The 16,851-nt window shown below is 39.9% G+C and overlaps 1 pseudogene across 1 annotated transcript; it reads left to right on the forward strand.

Moving 5' to 3' along the window:
• The first annotated feature begins 5,993 nt into the window (after positions 1–5,993).
• LOC307095317 (opioid growth factor receptor-like protein 1) lies at positions 5,994–7,190 on the forward strand (annotated as a pseudogene). Its single transcript has one exon. The product of its transcript is annotated as an opioid growth factor receptor-like protein 1 (transcript).
• Positions 7,191–16,851: the final 9,661 nt, after the last annotated feature.

A 16,851-nucleotide genomic window follows, 5' to 3' on the forward strand; every position in this document is an offset into this window, starting at 1 on the left:
ACAAAGGGCTTACCTACCATGCTTAGGGGTTGAATTCTATATTTAAGGCAATAAGGAGAAATTAAAGGATTTAAAATAGGGATTAACATGAAACAGCAAACATCTACTACATGCCCGACACTGATCTCAATGCTTGGATTGGAAAATCAATGATACTCAATCTCTGCCTTCAGGCAATTCACTGGCAAGCAGGAAAGACAGACATGAAACCAGGGTCCTGGTGGGACTAAATTTAAAATGTGAAGAAAGTCAATTTTATTTAGAATAGTATGCATTTACTTACCTTATTAGAATACAAATATCTTCAGGTCAAAAAATATTTCACTCCTTTTTGTATTTTCCTTAACATCTAGCAAGGGCTCTTGCACATAGTAGGAACTGTAAAAATATATTAAATGATGACACAGGAGCAAAACTGACAATTATATTACCATTACAAACAAGAGAAACAGGAGGCAGCAACATAAAACAAGAGGTAATTCTTTTCAGTCTTAATAGCAAATGTTTGTTATTTATATATCAGTAAGTTGTATTGCTTTGATGGTGGGGGAATTATCATTATACTAGAGGCCCAGTGCACGAAATTCGTGCACGGGGTGGGGTGTCCATCAGCCCAGCCTGCACCCTCTCCAATCTGGGACCCCTTGAGGGATGTCCGACCGCCCATTTAGGCCCATTCCCAATGGTCGGACTTCCCTCTCACAATCCAGGACTGCTGACTCCCAACCACACACCTGCCTCTGCCTGATTGCCCCTAACTGCTTCTGCTTGCCAACCTGATCACCCCTAACCACTCCACTGCCAGCCTGATCGACGCCTAACTGCTCCCCAGCTGGCCCGATTGTCCCTAACTGCCCTCCTCTACAGGCCTGAATCCCCCCAACTGCCCTCCCCTGCAGGCCTGGGTCCCTCCAAACTGCCCTACCTTGCTTGCCTGGTTCTCCCCCAACTGCCCTCCCCTGCAGGCCTGGTTGCCCCTAACTGCTCCCCCTGCTGCCCTGGTCACTCCCAACTGCCCTCCCATGCCAGCCATCTTGTGGCGAACATCTTGTGTCTACATGGGGGCAGCCATCTTTGGCCACATAGGGGCTGCCAACTTTTGTCTTGAAGTGATGGTCAATTTGTATATTACTCTTTTATTAGATAGGATAATATGTGAATACTAGCGGCTTGGTGCATGAAAATTCATGCACTGGAGAGGGGGTTCCTCAGCCCGGCCTGCCCCCTCTCACAGTCCATGAGCCCTCAGGGGCGGGAGGTGACCTAGTGATCAGGGGAAGGCAACGCCCCCATCACACCTCTGCTGCTGCCACTGCCGGCAGTGCAAGTCTCGGCCGGCCCTGGTTACCTGAGCCTCGGGCGGCTCTGGGTGGCTGGGAAGCCACCATGTGAGGCTTGCCTGTGCCTCAGGCTGGCCCTGGGCGGCTGGGCAGCTGACATCCGAGGCTTGCCTGCACCTAGGGCTGGCCCTGGGCGGCTGGGGGGCTAAGGTCGGGTTGGGCCACACCATCGTGTGCCTGTCCCACTCCTCTGGTTGGGCTGAAAAGACTGTGGGACTCTGGTGGGGCTGAGGGGACTGGGCACCGCCATCTTGTGACTATGGGCACCACCATCTTTGTGATGTTGTGACGGTCAATTTGCATATTCCCTCTTTATTAGATAGGATACTTCATTAAAAATATAGAGATTAGATAGGATACTAGATGTTAAACTGCGCTGGAACATTTAAATAACTGTACAGAAATCAGGGGTTAAACACACACATGCACACACACACACACACACACACACACACACACACACGCACACACCAGAAGAGTCTTGCAATGGATATTTTGATGCTTATTGCCCTTTGATACTGAAAGTAAATTAAGTGTATATTGAACCTCAGTTTAGAAATATCAAGGGATTGCCCTAGCTGGCTTGGCTCAATGGATAGTGTCAGCCTGTGGACTGAAGGGTCCCGGGCTCGATTCTCATCAAGGGCACATGCCCGGGTGGTGGGTTTGATCCCCAGTAGGGGGCATGCAGGAGGCAGCCAACCAATGATTTTCTCTCATCATTGATGTTTCTACCTCTCTTTCTCCCCCTCTCCCTTCCTCTCTGAAATCAATAAAAATATATTTAAAAAATAAATATCAAGGGATCGATCAACTGAGCTAATTTAAATATTGTTCCACATAATGTTTTCTTATTCGACAACTACAAAATAGATATGCTGTGTTGCCACAAAGTAAAAGAGAATCCCCAGGTAAACTAACACAAAAATTCATAAATTAAATGGTATTACGCTATAGTCAATACAGATGAAATAATGTGTATGTCTGTCTGTATATAGGTATTCAGAACAATTGACAAACGTACAAATTAATCCAACAGAAAGTATTTAGGAGGAATCAGCTTTCTTTTACCAGAGTTAACTAGATGAATCGAGGTGGTTTTTGAGTAAGAGCTTCTGTTCCTGCTCCCCCTGAAAATCAACTTGTCTACTAAACCGGACAAAATATAGAAATATCCACATTTGGCTGTTTGAACTAAGGAGTTAAACTGAAATTTCAGCCAATTCAGAATCAGTGTGGCAGATGTTTTGATACTTCAGTTTTGCTCTATATTGATATTTCAGTTTTAGAAATGGTGTAAGTTTATTTTTTCCAGTTACAGTTGGTTCATTTTTTTTATTTAGATTAAAAAATCAGTAGTAAAAAAGTACGGTTTGGTTCAGATTTGAGCCTATTAGATAAATTCAGCAAATCAGATTAAATTAATTATTTTTCTTTGGGGGGGATTAGTTCAAGGATCTTATTTTGCTCTTATTTTAGTTGTTAGAAATTAGGTTATGCAATATTGGCAGTGTTGTGTCAAATAAACTATTTCTCATCACAGTGGTCCAATTACCACTCAGACAGCTATGTATGTGTTTATGTATATGTTTGTGCTTACATGATGGATTAAAACCAAAACAGAAAAAAAAGATGTGAAAGTCTGAATTCAAAGATAATGTCGGGTCATATTTTCATTTATATTTTCCTAAAGTCTGGAGTGACTATAGAAATGCTTATGTAGTAATAATTATCTGCACTAATGGTTGACCAAAATTGAAACAGCTAAGTCTAATTTCCTGACAATATAAATGGATATTCTAGCAAGAGTAGTTATTAGTCAACTTTATATTTCTCAGAGTTTGCATGTTATTGGTATCTACATTTCCATATTTTGGAGAAACTAGATTCTTGAGAAGAGCAAAAGCCATTAAAGATTTAGGAACTAAGGCCTATAAGAAAAGATTTTAGGGGGTTGGTTATTATACAGCAAAGTGCCTAGCGGATAATTAAATATAACCCATTAACATTTTGAATAGCATATTTTAAAAAGGAGAGCAAGGCTGGATGGCAGTTTCCAAGGTGAGTCAAACTACAGCCTATATTTGTTTTGCAAGAAAACGGCATTTAAAGTTACATCATGACAGCATAATTTATTCAAAATCCACATTATGTATGAACCTAGTGGGATCCCCATTTCTGAACATCCTATTTAATAAAAGGCTAATATGCAAATCAACCAAACAGCCCAAAGACTGGTTGCTATGACACGCACTGATGCTCAATGCAGGAGCTTCCCCCTGGTGGTCAGTGCGCTCACAGCTGGCCAGTGCAGTGGTGGTGGCAGGAGCCTCTCCTGCCTATGTGGCAGCACTAAGAATGTCCAACTGAAGGCGTCAGTAGGACATCCCCCGAGGGCTCCATGTCTGGGAGAGGGTGCAAGCCGGGCTGAGGGACACCACCCTAGTGCACAAGATACCATGAGATAAAACTCCACCAAATTTGGTTGGCTTTGGTCCAAATCCATGATTCTCAAACCTGACTTGTCATAGAATTCCCTAGAAGTGCTGGAAGAAATTTCCTGCACTCCACTGCTCCTGGAAAATTTGATTTATTAGGTCTGGTTTAGGACCAGGACTCTATTTTGTAAAGCTCCTTGGATGGATTCTAATGATAAGCCAGATATGAAAACCATGGACATAACTAAATGGAAGTTCAAGATCAAGGAGCTGGCAGATTTGATGTCCGGCACCAGTTTCCTGGTTTACAGGTCTCTTTTATAAGGGCACTGATCCTACTACTGAAGGTTCTGCCCTGAGGACTTAATCACCAACCAAAGGCCTCACCTCCAAATTCAGGTACATTGGGAATTAGGATTTAACAAATGAATTTTGGGGGACATAATCTATAGCAAGAACCTTTTAACCTTCAGATTCTTAATTTCATAATAATTGTTATATAAAGAGCTCATTCAACTCTAGGGTTTTCTGATTTTTTTTTGTAAAGGGTTAATATAGACACATGAACCAGTAAGTTTTTACTTCATATATACCCCAAAGATCCTCTACTGTTTAAGATACAGTATCATTGAAAATTTGTAGTCTTTTTTTTAAATATATTTTATTGACTTTTACAGAGAGGAAGGGAGAGGGATAGAGAGTTAGAAACATCGATGAGAGAAACTACGATCAGCTGCCTCCTGCACACCCCCTACTGGTGATGTGCCCGCAACCAAGGTACATGCCCTTGACTGGAATCAAACCTGGGACCCTTCAGTCCGCAGGCCAACGCTCTATCCACTGAGCCAAACCAGTTAGGGCAAAATTTGTAGTCTTTAAAGCATATTTTTATTGAATGTAAGTTATATGAAAGAAGATTAAACGTCTTTTTTCAAAGCAGAGGAGAACCCTCACTGTGTGGAGCAGAAGGGTGCCATCTAGGTAATACATTGATATATTAGTATTGTAAGCATGTAATATTTTTTAAAAAGCTGAACATTGAGATGGAATTTAATTTAGAAAATAGTAAAACTCCTAATTTATGTAATAAATTAAATTTTCTATAAATTGTATTTTTTTGTTCCCCCAGTCTCACTTGCTCATTCCACAATCTGAGTACTCTTAAAAATATATGGTAAATCTTCCCAATTGTCTGCTGTGAAAATAGGCCTGAAGTTTTAGACAGGATTCTATAATTTATGTTAATGATTGCTATAATCCTTTTTAGTGATACATAGCTTTCAAGCATACCTGCTTATAGCCAGGAGTCCAAGTCCAAGTTATGAATAAATGTTTTCCACCTCTATAAATAAGTCCTGGCCAAAAGTCCATCCTCATACTATGTAAGGGGGCACTTATGTGATGATATTTGGGGTGATATAGTTGGTTGCCTGGGCTGATAAAAACCCCTTAATATCTATTACTTAGGATGTTTTACTGGTCACTATTGACATTGAAAGGCAATAACTGATAGGTGTTAATTCCCTTCCATTTACACTTTTATATAATCTGCAACATTCCTTCTTACATTCATAAGTGTGTAAAAGGAGGACTTCTGTAAATAATCCTGTCAATTTTGCTAGCTTTAGCCCTTGCCATAAAACTATATAATTCATTGGTCTGTAAACGAGCTATAATATAAAATATATTAAAATATCTATATAAATGCAAATACAACAAAAATACAATTGATTTTTATGGATTTTAAGTCTTAAATATAAGTTAAAGCTCCATAGACTACTAGACACAGTCTGATAAAATGTCAAAATGGTTCCCTTAGGGAAATCAGAATGATGTTGCAGAATACCATTTTTAACAGCCCCCACTGTTCTTTGAAACTCCCTGATTTGCTTGGGGGAAGGGTTGTCACAGAAGTGCTAAAAAGACTCCTAAGAAATAAAACCATAAGAAGATAACCCTTAAAGGAAAAAGACACATGATGGCTGTCTCCAAAACTTTTCTGCTGAAATTCACATTTGTAATTCCATTTATATAGTCACATGAACACACAGGACTTCAAACTGATCCATTAAAATCCTAATAACAGTTTTATTTGAAAAAGTAAATAGCAGAGTGTGCCTGTCTGCTACTCACCACTCTGAGGCAGTTTGGCCCTGGGTGCCCAGTGCCCTTGCCAAGGCCATGCCCGGGCCACGTGCCTGCCCCAGCCTCTTCAATGGTAAGCGTGCTCAGCAGGGTTAGCGTCCGCAAGCCCACCACCTTGGAGAACTGCGAGTCCACACAGCAGATGAGGGCAGGAGCCAGAGCAGCTGAGGCCCAGGACAAGGACGCGGAGGCAGTGTGCACTGAGCAGGGTGCTGATTCCACTGAAGCAACTGCTAAACCAGAGATGTTTTTACGCTGTGAGGGATTTGTGCAAATGCCCACACTGTACTCAAACTTCAAAGATATCCAATAGCAAAATGACTTGAGTAATCCTCGCTTTTATAAGAATAAAATTCCATTTAAGGCAGATGGTGTTACACCGAATAAGTTCTAAATAAGTGGACAGAGGATTATGAAAAACTGGAACACAACCACACTTACGTTCAATAGCTTCCCCCCCAGAGAGAACAAGGCTTGAACTTTTATGCTAAAGAACTAACTGCAGATGAAATTGAGGAATTCAAAAAATCAAAATAAACAATTAGAAGATTCCTACTTGCTTATTAAATTATGTTAAAATTGGGGGGGGGGCGGGGGGCTGATTGATAAAACTAGGAATTTTGCTGGGTCTGTTAACTGGCAAGAAAGATTTCAGCATCTGAATGAATCCCAGAACAACTATTTAAAAAGAATCACCCATATCTTAAAAGCCTTGGTGAACTTCGATATGAACGTTATAAATCTTCTTGTGTAAAATGTATTCTTTATGAAGCTCTTGTGGAAAATACTATTCCCAGTATTAAACAGAGCACTCTGGAGTATTTTGTTTGAACAATTAGAGGCAGAAGGGAAAGGAGGAAGTTCCTACCAGAAACATTACAGGCCTTCAGAGGGTTTTATCTGGGGATCGCCTAGGAAGGAAGAGTCAGAAGGAAACAAAGCACAGAAAATGCCCGCACCTCCCACCTCTGGTCCTAACAATCAAACTTCCACGCATGAAAAATATAAGGACTCGAAAACTTCCTCCTCAGCTGCTCATGTAAATAGCAAAATAGCTGAAGGAAAAAAGGTGGCACTTAGAGAGCCTGGAGAAGAGACAGCCCAGCTGGGCGCAGAGCCCAGCAGTGAAGCCGCCAGGCCAGGGAACACAGAAGGACAGTAATGCCGAAAATTCCAACTCTCAACCAGAAAACATCCCACAGAGAAAAAGGAGAGAGCATCTCCTCCTGAAAAAGATGAAGAAGGTGAACATAACAACACACTGTGAAAATCCTAGAAATACAGGTTCCTAGGATGATGTAGTATCAGAATGAATTGCCAGAAACCCATAAGCCAGTTTAGGTGGGAGGAGAACACTACTGTACAGTTTATCCTAAAAGACAGAGGTCACAGTTCACATTTTAGCCATCTGTCTGTGATTTATGTTGTAAGCATTTTTATTTTATTTTGGATGACAATAAGTTTAATAAGATGTTTTAAGATAAAAACCAATAAATAAATTTATTCTGCAAATAAATAAATAAATACATATCAACTACCACCCAGTATTTATAGTTTACTGTAAGATCAACATCTTTGGAGAAAACTAATCAGCTAATAGCCATCACTACTACCTAGGTAGATGATTTATTTTGCCATACAGAGAGAAAGATTTGAGTAATATTTCTAGCCCTTGGAGGCAACCAAGGATGCTATTGAAATCTGTTTGCAACTCCTTATATCAAGCAGTGGAGCAGGCCAATTAGATTTCCCTGGTCTCACAATTAAAAATTTTAAGAAACAACCATAATAATAAAAATAATAGTAGCTAACATATTCCAAGTACTATCTATTTGCCAGACCTGAACTAGAGGTTTACATGTGTTACTAGTTTAACCCTCACAATGACTGAAGAAACTTAATTTTTATATCATATAAACAAGGAAGTCATAGTTAACTTATCCTATATAATAAAAGGCTAATATGCAAATTATCCCCACGGGCAGGAGTTTGACTGATTGGGAGTTAGACATGTGCTGACCATCAGGGGGCAGCGTGGACCATGGTGGGCGTTGGTGATGCGGTGCTGGCAGTGGGTGGCAGTGGAGGCACTGCCAGCCCTGATGGGCCCCGAGGAGAGTGGTATGGTGGCGGGATGGTGGAGCAGGTGAGCGGGTGATGCCAGGCCAAGGCAGATGCCAAGGGAGGCCTCGGCCAGTGTTTGGCAGCTGGCAGCCACTAGGGACTCTATCCATGTACAAATTTCATGCACTGGGCCTCTAGTTTGTGTATAAAAACACAGCTAGTCAGTAGCAGACTCGGGCTGTGTATGAAGGCAGCTCTTTTGAATTCTCTGGGATAGGTATGCTTTTTACTACATGGCACTGCTTCTTAGCATAGCATCATGAACAAACTAAGTCAGACAAACACTTTTTTGTTCTTCTAAGAAAAAAGTGTTCAAATAAAGATGAAATAATACAGTCCAGAGACATATAGATTAAACATAAACTGGTTAGGACATGAGGTGAGATAGTAGTGATAACAAGAGTAGAAATAAATTAGAGAACAAAAGAGTCTACTTTAAAATGTAAATAAAGGACACATTTTCAAATTGTGGAACTGCCATGACACAGTTTTTCTATGAAAAATAATTAAGTTCCAAGAAAAAAGATGATACAATACTTTTGATGTTTGATCCTGAATGCTCAATTGACCAGAACTATACTATAGAAAAATATACTGTGTTGGACTCTCAAAAAATAAAATAAAAAAGGTCATGATGCCAAAATTAGGTTTAAAGAGATGCAACTAATCCTTTTGTCTTATAGTATGAAGCTTTATCTTTAAACTTTGTCAAATATTATTTTTCCATATTCCCAAACTATAAATGGAAATTGGAAAAGTTTGTGAAAAGTTGGAGAGGACGAGCAAATTTAACTCCTCAATTCACAACATTTCATTTAGGAAACATTCTTAATTTTTATATGTTAGCCTGTTTATTGAATTATGTTTGCTATCTAGATATCTCTTAAAATAATGATGGTTAAACACTTTCTATTATAATGGCATCATCAATTATATCAGCTTATACATGGAGGGGCAAAAGTAGTTTTACATTTGTTTATATGGGAAATAATATAATCCTATCTAATAAAGAGGGAATATTCTAATTGACCCTCACACTTTCACAAATATGGCCACGCCCACAGCCAATAAGAAAGGGAATATGCTAATTGACTGTCCCACCCTCAAAGATGGTGGCGCCCTCAGCCACAAGATGGAGGTGCCTAGTCCCCTCAGCACCTACCTCCTGAGTCCCCCAGTCCTCTCAGTCCCCCAGCCGCCCAGGGCCAGCCCGAGGTGCAGGCAAGCCTCCGATGGCAGCTGCCCATCCGCCCAGGGCCGGCCTGAGGTGCAGGCAAGCCTTGGATAGTGGCTTCCTAGCCACCCAGGACCACCTGAGGCTCAGGTAACCAGGGCCGGCTGAGGCTTGTGCTGCCGGCAGTGGTAGCAGCAGAGGTTTGATGGGGGCGTTGCCTTCCCCTGCTTGCCGGGTCACCTCCCACCCCTGAGGGCTCCCAGACTGTGAGAGGGGGCAGGCTGGGCTGAGGGACCCCCTCTTCAGTGCATGAATTTTCATTCAGCAGGCCTCTAGTAATTAATAAATAATAATACAAGAATACTAGATAAAACTCTTAGAGAGACAGATACCTATTAATGACACTGCTCTTCCCTAAAACTAAAGATATTAATGGCTCTCTTGAAGATACCTTGTATTTTATGTTAAGGTCTGTGAGGGCAGATGAAGTGCAGGCTAATAAAACAAGAGCCACCCCTGTCCCCTTAAACTCTGTGTTTTGTGTACTTAACTGTAACCCTACTTTTGCCCTACCCTGTGCATTATTTCTAACTGGTATCCCTACTTGTTTATAAAGAGGTGACTCTTTATGCCATATCAATCTGTGTTAACATTAAGCTGGACCCAAAGGTAAGATTTTGTTGAGAGAGTGCCAGTTATTTCCTTTAAAACAGTACCTCCATTTGCACATGTGTGCATGTGCATGTATGTGTGCATCCTACCTAATAAAACAGTAATATGCAAATTGACCATACCTTCACTACACCCATAAGCCACGCCCACCAGCCAATCAGGAGCAAATATACACATTGAACCAGCAAAGATGGCGGGGGGGAGGGGCAGCGCCCACTGCTGGTGGGATCCAAGCCATGATGGTGGACTGGGGCAGGCGGTTAGCGCCAGCAGCCGGCTGACCAGGTCCCTAGGGACTTCCTATCAGGGATCATGGACCAGGGCAGGCGGTGTGGGTTATCGCCTGCAGCCGCCTGCCCAGGTCCACCATCACGGATCACAGACCAGGGCAGGTGGCGTGGGTTAGCGCCTGCAGCTGCCTGACCAGGTCTCAGATAGGGACTTGGAGTCTAGCATAACAAAAAGAATATTCAGCAAAAGCAGGAGACAAGGTTTCATAAGTTCTCCCCCAGGTCACCACTGTTCTCTTATACATTTTAATTATCCCAGACTTTGCCTGATGGGATTTGATTTGAATTATGCCTGATAGAGATTACATGGCATGAATTGTAGGCTCATTCTTTTTGTGGTTGCCTGACTGAGAAAGGCCTTGGAATGAGAGAAGGTACTTTTATTTTCCTTTTTCATTCTATAGAGACTGAGGAATTACAGTTTTATGAAGAAGTTAGTGAGAGAATGAAAGTCTCATGCTGTATTTTTCTGTAAGTTTTATCATGTGGACTATCAAAAACTTGGTGGGATCCTTTTCAAGAGATGTTACAAAAATCATGTTGGAATTAACATTCAAGAGTAAAAGGAGAGAAGTGAGTGGTGGGTAAAGGAAAGAACTTTGTCCTAGAAACCAAATAGAAGCTACATAAACCTTCAGATTCTTACTCATTGTGCTTTGGAGGTATTAATGGATAATTTTTTAAAAAGGTAAAATCATGACTCATAATCTGTATAGATAAAAGGCTAAGTGACCGACATTTGTCCATCAGTCCAACCAACCGGTACATATGATGCACACTGGAAATTTAAAAATAAACTTTGACTCGCACACGTGCCATACATATAAAGCTCTCACTGGCACTAATTTGAATGTTGCATTTGGTGGGAAAGTTCTTTTCAGAGGGGATTTTTGTGTTGCCATGCTATACGATTGGCCATAGTACAAATAAGTTTTAAAGTACTGTAGTGTTTGGGGATGTTTCAGACAGTTGTCTCTTAAAACAAATATGAGATCAGAGGATTCTGCTTATAGTGAATGGTTAGTAAAACTTGGAGATGGCAAACTTGATAGCAGTTTTCATTTTGGAATGGATATTATTGAAATTCCCCATGAAATGATTTTTAATGGATCTATTATTAAAGCCACCTTTGGAAATAGTATATCTATAGATAATATTAAAACTATATCTAAACGTGCAATTCTTTGTCCAAAAAATGAGCACGTTCAAAAATTAAATGAATTTTGGATATACTTGATGGAGATTTTCACACCTATTTGAGTGATGATTCCATTGACTCAACAGATGATGCTGAAAAGGAAAATTTTCCTATTGAATTTCTTAATAGTATTACTCCTTCTGGAATGCCGTGTCATAAATTAAAATTGAAAGTGGGTGCAATAATCATGCTATTGAGAAATCTTAATAGTAAATGGGGTCTTTGTAATGGTACCAGATTTATTATCAAAAGATTGCGACTTAACATTATCAAAGCTGAAATATTAACAGGATCTGCAGAGGGAGAGATTGTTCTGATTCCAAGAATTGATTTGTCCCCATCTGACACTGGCCACCCATTTAAACTAATTCAAAGATAGTTTCCCGTTATGCCAGCATTTGTGATGACTATTAATAAATCAACAGGACAAACTCTAGACATAGTAGGAATATTCCTACCTGAACCCGTTTTTGGACATGGTCAGTTATATGTTGCTTTCTCTCTCTCTCTCTCTCTCTCTCTCTCTCTCTCTCTCTCTCTCTCTAAGTATTTTAAAAAAAATATTTTATTGATTTTTTTTTTTTTTACAGAGAAGAAGGGAGAGGGATAGAGAGTTAGAAACATCGATGAGAGAGAAACATAAATCAGCTGCCTCCTGCACACCTCCTACGGGGGATGTGCCCGCAACCAAGGTACATGCCCTTGATCGGAATCGAACCTGGGACCTTTCAGTCTACAGGGCGACGCTCTATCCACTGAGCCAAACCAGTTACAGCTGTTGCTTTCTCTTGAGTTCAAAGAGCATGTTACCTTAAAGTTAAATTTGTAAATACTTTATCTCAAGGGAAATTAGTCAAGCACTCTGAAAGTGTTTTTGCTCTTAATGTGGTATACAGGGAGATATTAGAATAAGTTTAATCACTTTATCAGTCATTATTTGCATCAATGTTGTTTTTATATTATGAGTTTGTTATTGTTGTTATATCATTTTGTTATTGTTTAGTTATTAATAAAATTATGTATTATTTTCATATACATTGTACTAATTTTCTTTTATTTCTCACACTTTTATTATAGAGAAAGGGCAAATAGCAATATTAAAATATTTCATCTAATTAATTCCCTTTCAATGTGCATGAATTTCGTGCACCGGGCTACTAGTATATGTATAAAAAAGCTTTATTTCAAATCTCAAGGTTGCAGCAGAAATTGGATTAGCTGAAATTTCTTGAGTGAAATACAAAGCAAGAACAATGTAAGAACAGGCTAGTTTTAGAACCCTGAGACAGAGTGAATTAAAATCCCTGAACAGGGACTCAGAAGTCTCTTAAGACAACAACTACCAACACCTAATGTTTTTATAGAACACCTTCCCTCACAAACTGTGCTAGGATAGAATAGGAGAAATGCTATAATAAAAAAGAAATTTATTGAAGCTAAGATATGCCTGCCACTAAGTCACCTTGGAAATAACAAATGAAGTAGAGGGAAATAACACATTTGTGTGTATCCTATGTGAACAGATATATGGCAGGGCATAGAAAGATGTGTGTTTGTATACACACATCACAAACACAAATTTTTCTAAAGGACCTCTGAATTTTTAAGAGCCTGTGAAAGTAATTTCTACAACAGAGGAAAAACTTATATTCTTGAAAAGTAACTGAAAAAAAGAGACTTACTTTTAATCCACTAACAGCAAGCTATCTCCAAAGTCAATTTCTTACATATAGACTTTGTGGTTATCAGGAAAAGTATTATCTGTTTTCTATTCCTTTACAGAGTATTAGGGGAGAAACAAACCAGGGAGACTCAGGTGGGAAATGAGAATCAGAGCAAGTTTTCCACTAAAAAAAAATTGCAATAGAAGTAGCATTAGGCACTCCAGAGTGGTGAGAGAAATTGAAACCCAACTAAGCTATGTAATATCTCATATACAATACGAGCAAAGTGTCTAGTTTAAGGTTTTAGGGAAATGTGCAAATGAATTACCTGGGTCTCTAATGAAGATATCCTTTGAGGAATACTTAAAATACAGATGTTGATTCTCTAATAACCATATCCTAAACAGTTATCACAGAGATCCATATTAAACTTCCGATAATTGACTTGGTGATGACTACAGTGATCCATAGAAGGCGATCACACAATGTTTATGACATGAAGTCACAAATGTCATTGCCAGCAACCTCAAGACATTCGGTCATTTATTCAGTCTTAAAAAATGACTTCTCTTAACAGAGCTCTGGACGTGTGCGGTAAGAGAGAGAGAGAGAGAGAGAGAGAGAGAGAGAGAGAGAGAAGGACGTTTAGTAGGAAGGAAAGAAAAGCACAGTACTCACTGTTGGGAAGAGTACACCTTAGCTGAAGAGAAAACACAGCCACACCCCAACAATATGTCCAAAATGAATTAATTGCCGGATTATAAACCACTGAAGAAATAAGTATCCATTATCATACTAGTAATAGCTAAATAAGTATATAAATAAATCGATAAAGTGAGATAGCCCCTGATCAAGTTATAGGGACTGCTGCAGTTAGAAAAGTCATTTGCAGCCATCATAATAAAGATGCAGGCAAAATGATCAATGGGCACAAAATGTGGAGGGGCTGGTTTGATTAGGAAGGAGTAGGATATTTTCATGGTCTGAGAATATCTTCCCACAGAATACTTGTTACTTGCAAAAGAAAAATAGTAACTATGCCATTGAGAAATTAGCAGCACCTTGTCTAATAGATAAAATTAACATCACCAAAAAGATATATATGTACATCCTGTGTCTATGAATGTGACACTCTCAGAAGGACACATCATGTATGTGGTACTCCATCCCACATTGCATAACCCAAATCTATGTATAAGGAAACAAGAAACAAATTCAAAATGAAGAACATTTTTATTTTTAAAGCCCTACGTTCTTCAAAGTTTTAAAGGCTGAGGAACTGTTCCCAACTAAAACTCAGTAAACTAAAGAAAAAAAAAAAAATCAGCCGAAACCGGTTTGGCTCAGTGGATAGAGCGTCGGCCTGCAGACCGAAAGGTCCCAGGTTCAATTCCGGTCAAGGGCATGTACCTTGATTGCGGGCACATCCCCAGTGGGGGTTGTGCAAGAGGCAGGTGATCGATGTTTCTCTATCATCGATGTTTCTAACTCTCTATCCCTCTCTCTTCCTCTCTGTGAAAAATCAATAAAATATATTTTTTTAAAAATCAGAATATGATTGGTAGATTAGCAAAGAAATGTCCTTATTCCTAGCAAATGCAGACGGGTTTGATGTTTGCAACTTACCTTGGATCAGAAAAACTGTCCGTGTGTATGTGCTTGTGCATGTGTGAGTGTAGGGAAGGAAGCAAGTGAGGCAACACCCTAATAACTGAATCTGGTCAAGGGTGTTCAGGTGTTCTTTACTATCCTTGCAACTTTTCTCAATGTTTGAAATAACTTCCAAATAAAAGTAAAAATCAAGTGAATTGATTATTCCTCTTCTCCCCCTCCCCAACACACACACAGCATTGATTTTGTTTGGTTTACCTTGTCTATGTACCTATACCTCATTTGGCTGCAAGTGCACATCCATCCAGAAACCTAAGCCAGAAACTTATAACTTTTATTTCACTTGTCCTTCAGCACTATCAGCAAATAAATCATCCAGGGACTGTACTATGCTTCTGTAGACAATGACAATATCATGAAAATATCAGTGTTCCTTAAATCAATTTATAAATATGTAATTTGTTTTAAAAACCAATAATTTTTAAAAATAGACAAGCTGATTCTAGAGTTCATATGAAAATAAGCAAATCATCATCATAAAAAATTGATAAAAGAAAAGCAAGCATGAGAAATCAGCCTGCTAGGTATTAAAATTTAATATAAAGCCTCAAAATATAACAGTCATATTGTGGCATGAATTGACAGACAGATCAATGCAACAGAATAGAAATATAGAAATTGAACCAATGCATAGTGACATGGAAAGATAGAGAATAAAAATATTAATAGTGGTGAAATGTGAAATGTGAGGGAGGAACTAGGTACAGGGGTAGAATGCAAATTTTCCACCACGTACCTGTTTATACTTACTCATTTGTGAGCCATGTGAATCTATTAACAAAATTAAATAATTAAATGAATCATTTATTTCAAACTCACTGAATTGCAATTATGCCAGAGTGAGACAGTAGCCAACTCTTTCGATGTGTTTAGGTGCAAACAAGATTATATTCTGAATTTACCCTAAACTGGACAAGAAAAAAACTAGTGGCTAGACATCTAGGGTCATATTGCAAAGAGCATCATCTGATAGTTTGTTTAAATATATTCTATTCACAGAGCCATCTGAAAGAATCTAACTTTGATTTTACCTTCCCTGAGGCAGGAGGAAGGAACCTTTAATTGCATTATATCCTATATAATAAAAGCCAAGGTGGCGTCACACCCTCGTGCAAATGCTGCTGCAAGATGGCCGCACGCACAGTGGTGGTGGGGCCCGGTGGCCTCTCCGCGCAGTGAGGCCTGGGGGTTCCACAGCTCTGCGCAGCATGAGGCCAGTCCCAGCATCTCCACAGCCTCGCCCAGAGGAGGCAGGTTGTGGCAGGGGAGGGCAGTTGGGGGCAATCAGGCCAGCAGGGGAGGGCAGTTGGGGGTGATCAGGCCAGAAGGGGAGCAGTTAGGCGTCAATCAGGCTGGCAGGGGAGTGATTAGGGGGCGATCAGGCTGGCAGGCAGAAGCGGTTAGGGGCAATCAGGCAGGCAGGCAAACAGTTAGGAGCCAGCAATTCTGGATTGTGAGAGGGATGTCCAACTGCTGGTTCAGGCCCGATCCCGCAGTGGTGCCAGATTGGAGAGGGTGCAGGCCGGGTTGGGGGACACCCCCGCCCCCATGTACAAATTTCATGCACTGGGCCTCTAGTGGAATATAAATTCCTTAACTGCATCACATTGAAAATTACAAGTCTAATGCTTAGGAATCCTTGAATGCCCATTACCCTGTAAGACATCCATGATACATGTACATGCAGAAAAGACCTGACAGCCAACAGACAGGCTACTTAAATTGATTGTACTATATATCACATCATATATACGCAAGAGTTTATTTCTTTCTCCAATAGTTACTTATTTATAGGAGATACTTCACGTTAAAGTGGATAGACTCAGAATATAATGAAGAGCCCAGGGCATAGTAGTTGAAAATGTTAGAAACCTTAATTATATGACTAACCTTAAGTTGTTTAGGATTAGTCAAAGCTTAATCAATTGCAAAGGTGTCAGCCATCCTACCACTATGACATGGGTTGTTGACATTCTGTATTTCTTGCCAGAACATGGGGATTCAAGTTTACATAATATAATTTCAAGCTTAATATTGCCTTTCTAATATGTGCACTATCTACACAATAGTAGAGAGTCACTGGCTCAGTCATCTCATTCCATAACATCTGGAGACAGGTATGAAATGCACTGGCT

Source organism: Cnephaeus nilssonii, assembly GCF_951640355.1.
Source record: "Cnephaeus nilssonii genome assembly, chromosome: X".
In the NCBI taxonomy this organism is placed as follows: Eukaryota; Metazoa; Chordata; class Mammalia; order Chiroptera; family Vespertilionidae; genus Cnephaeus; species Cnephaeus nilssonii.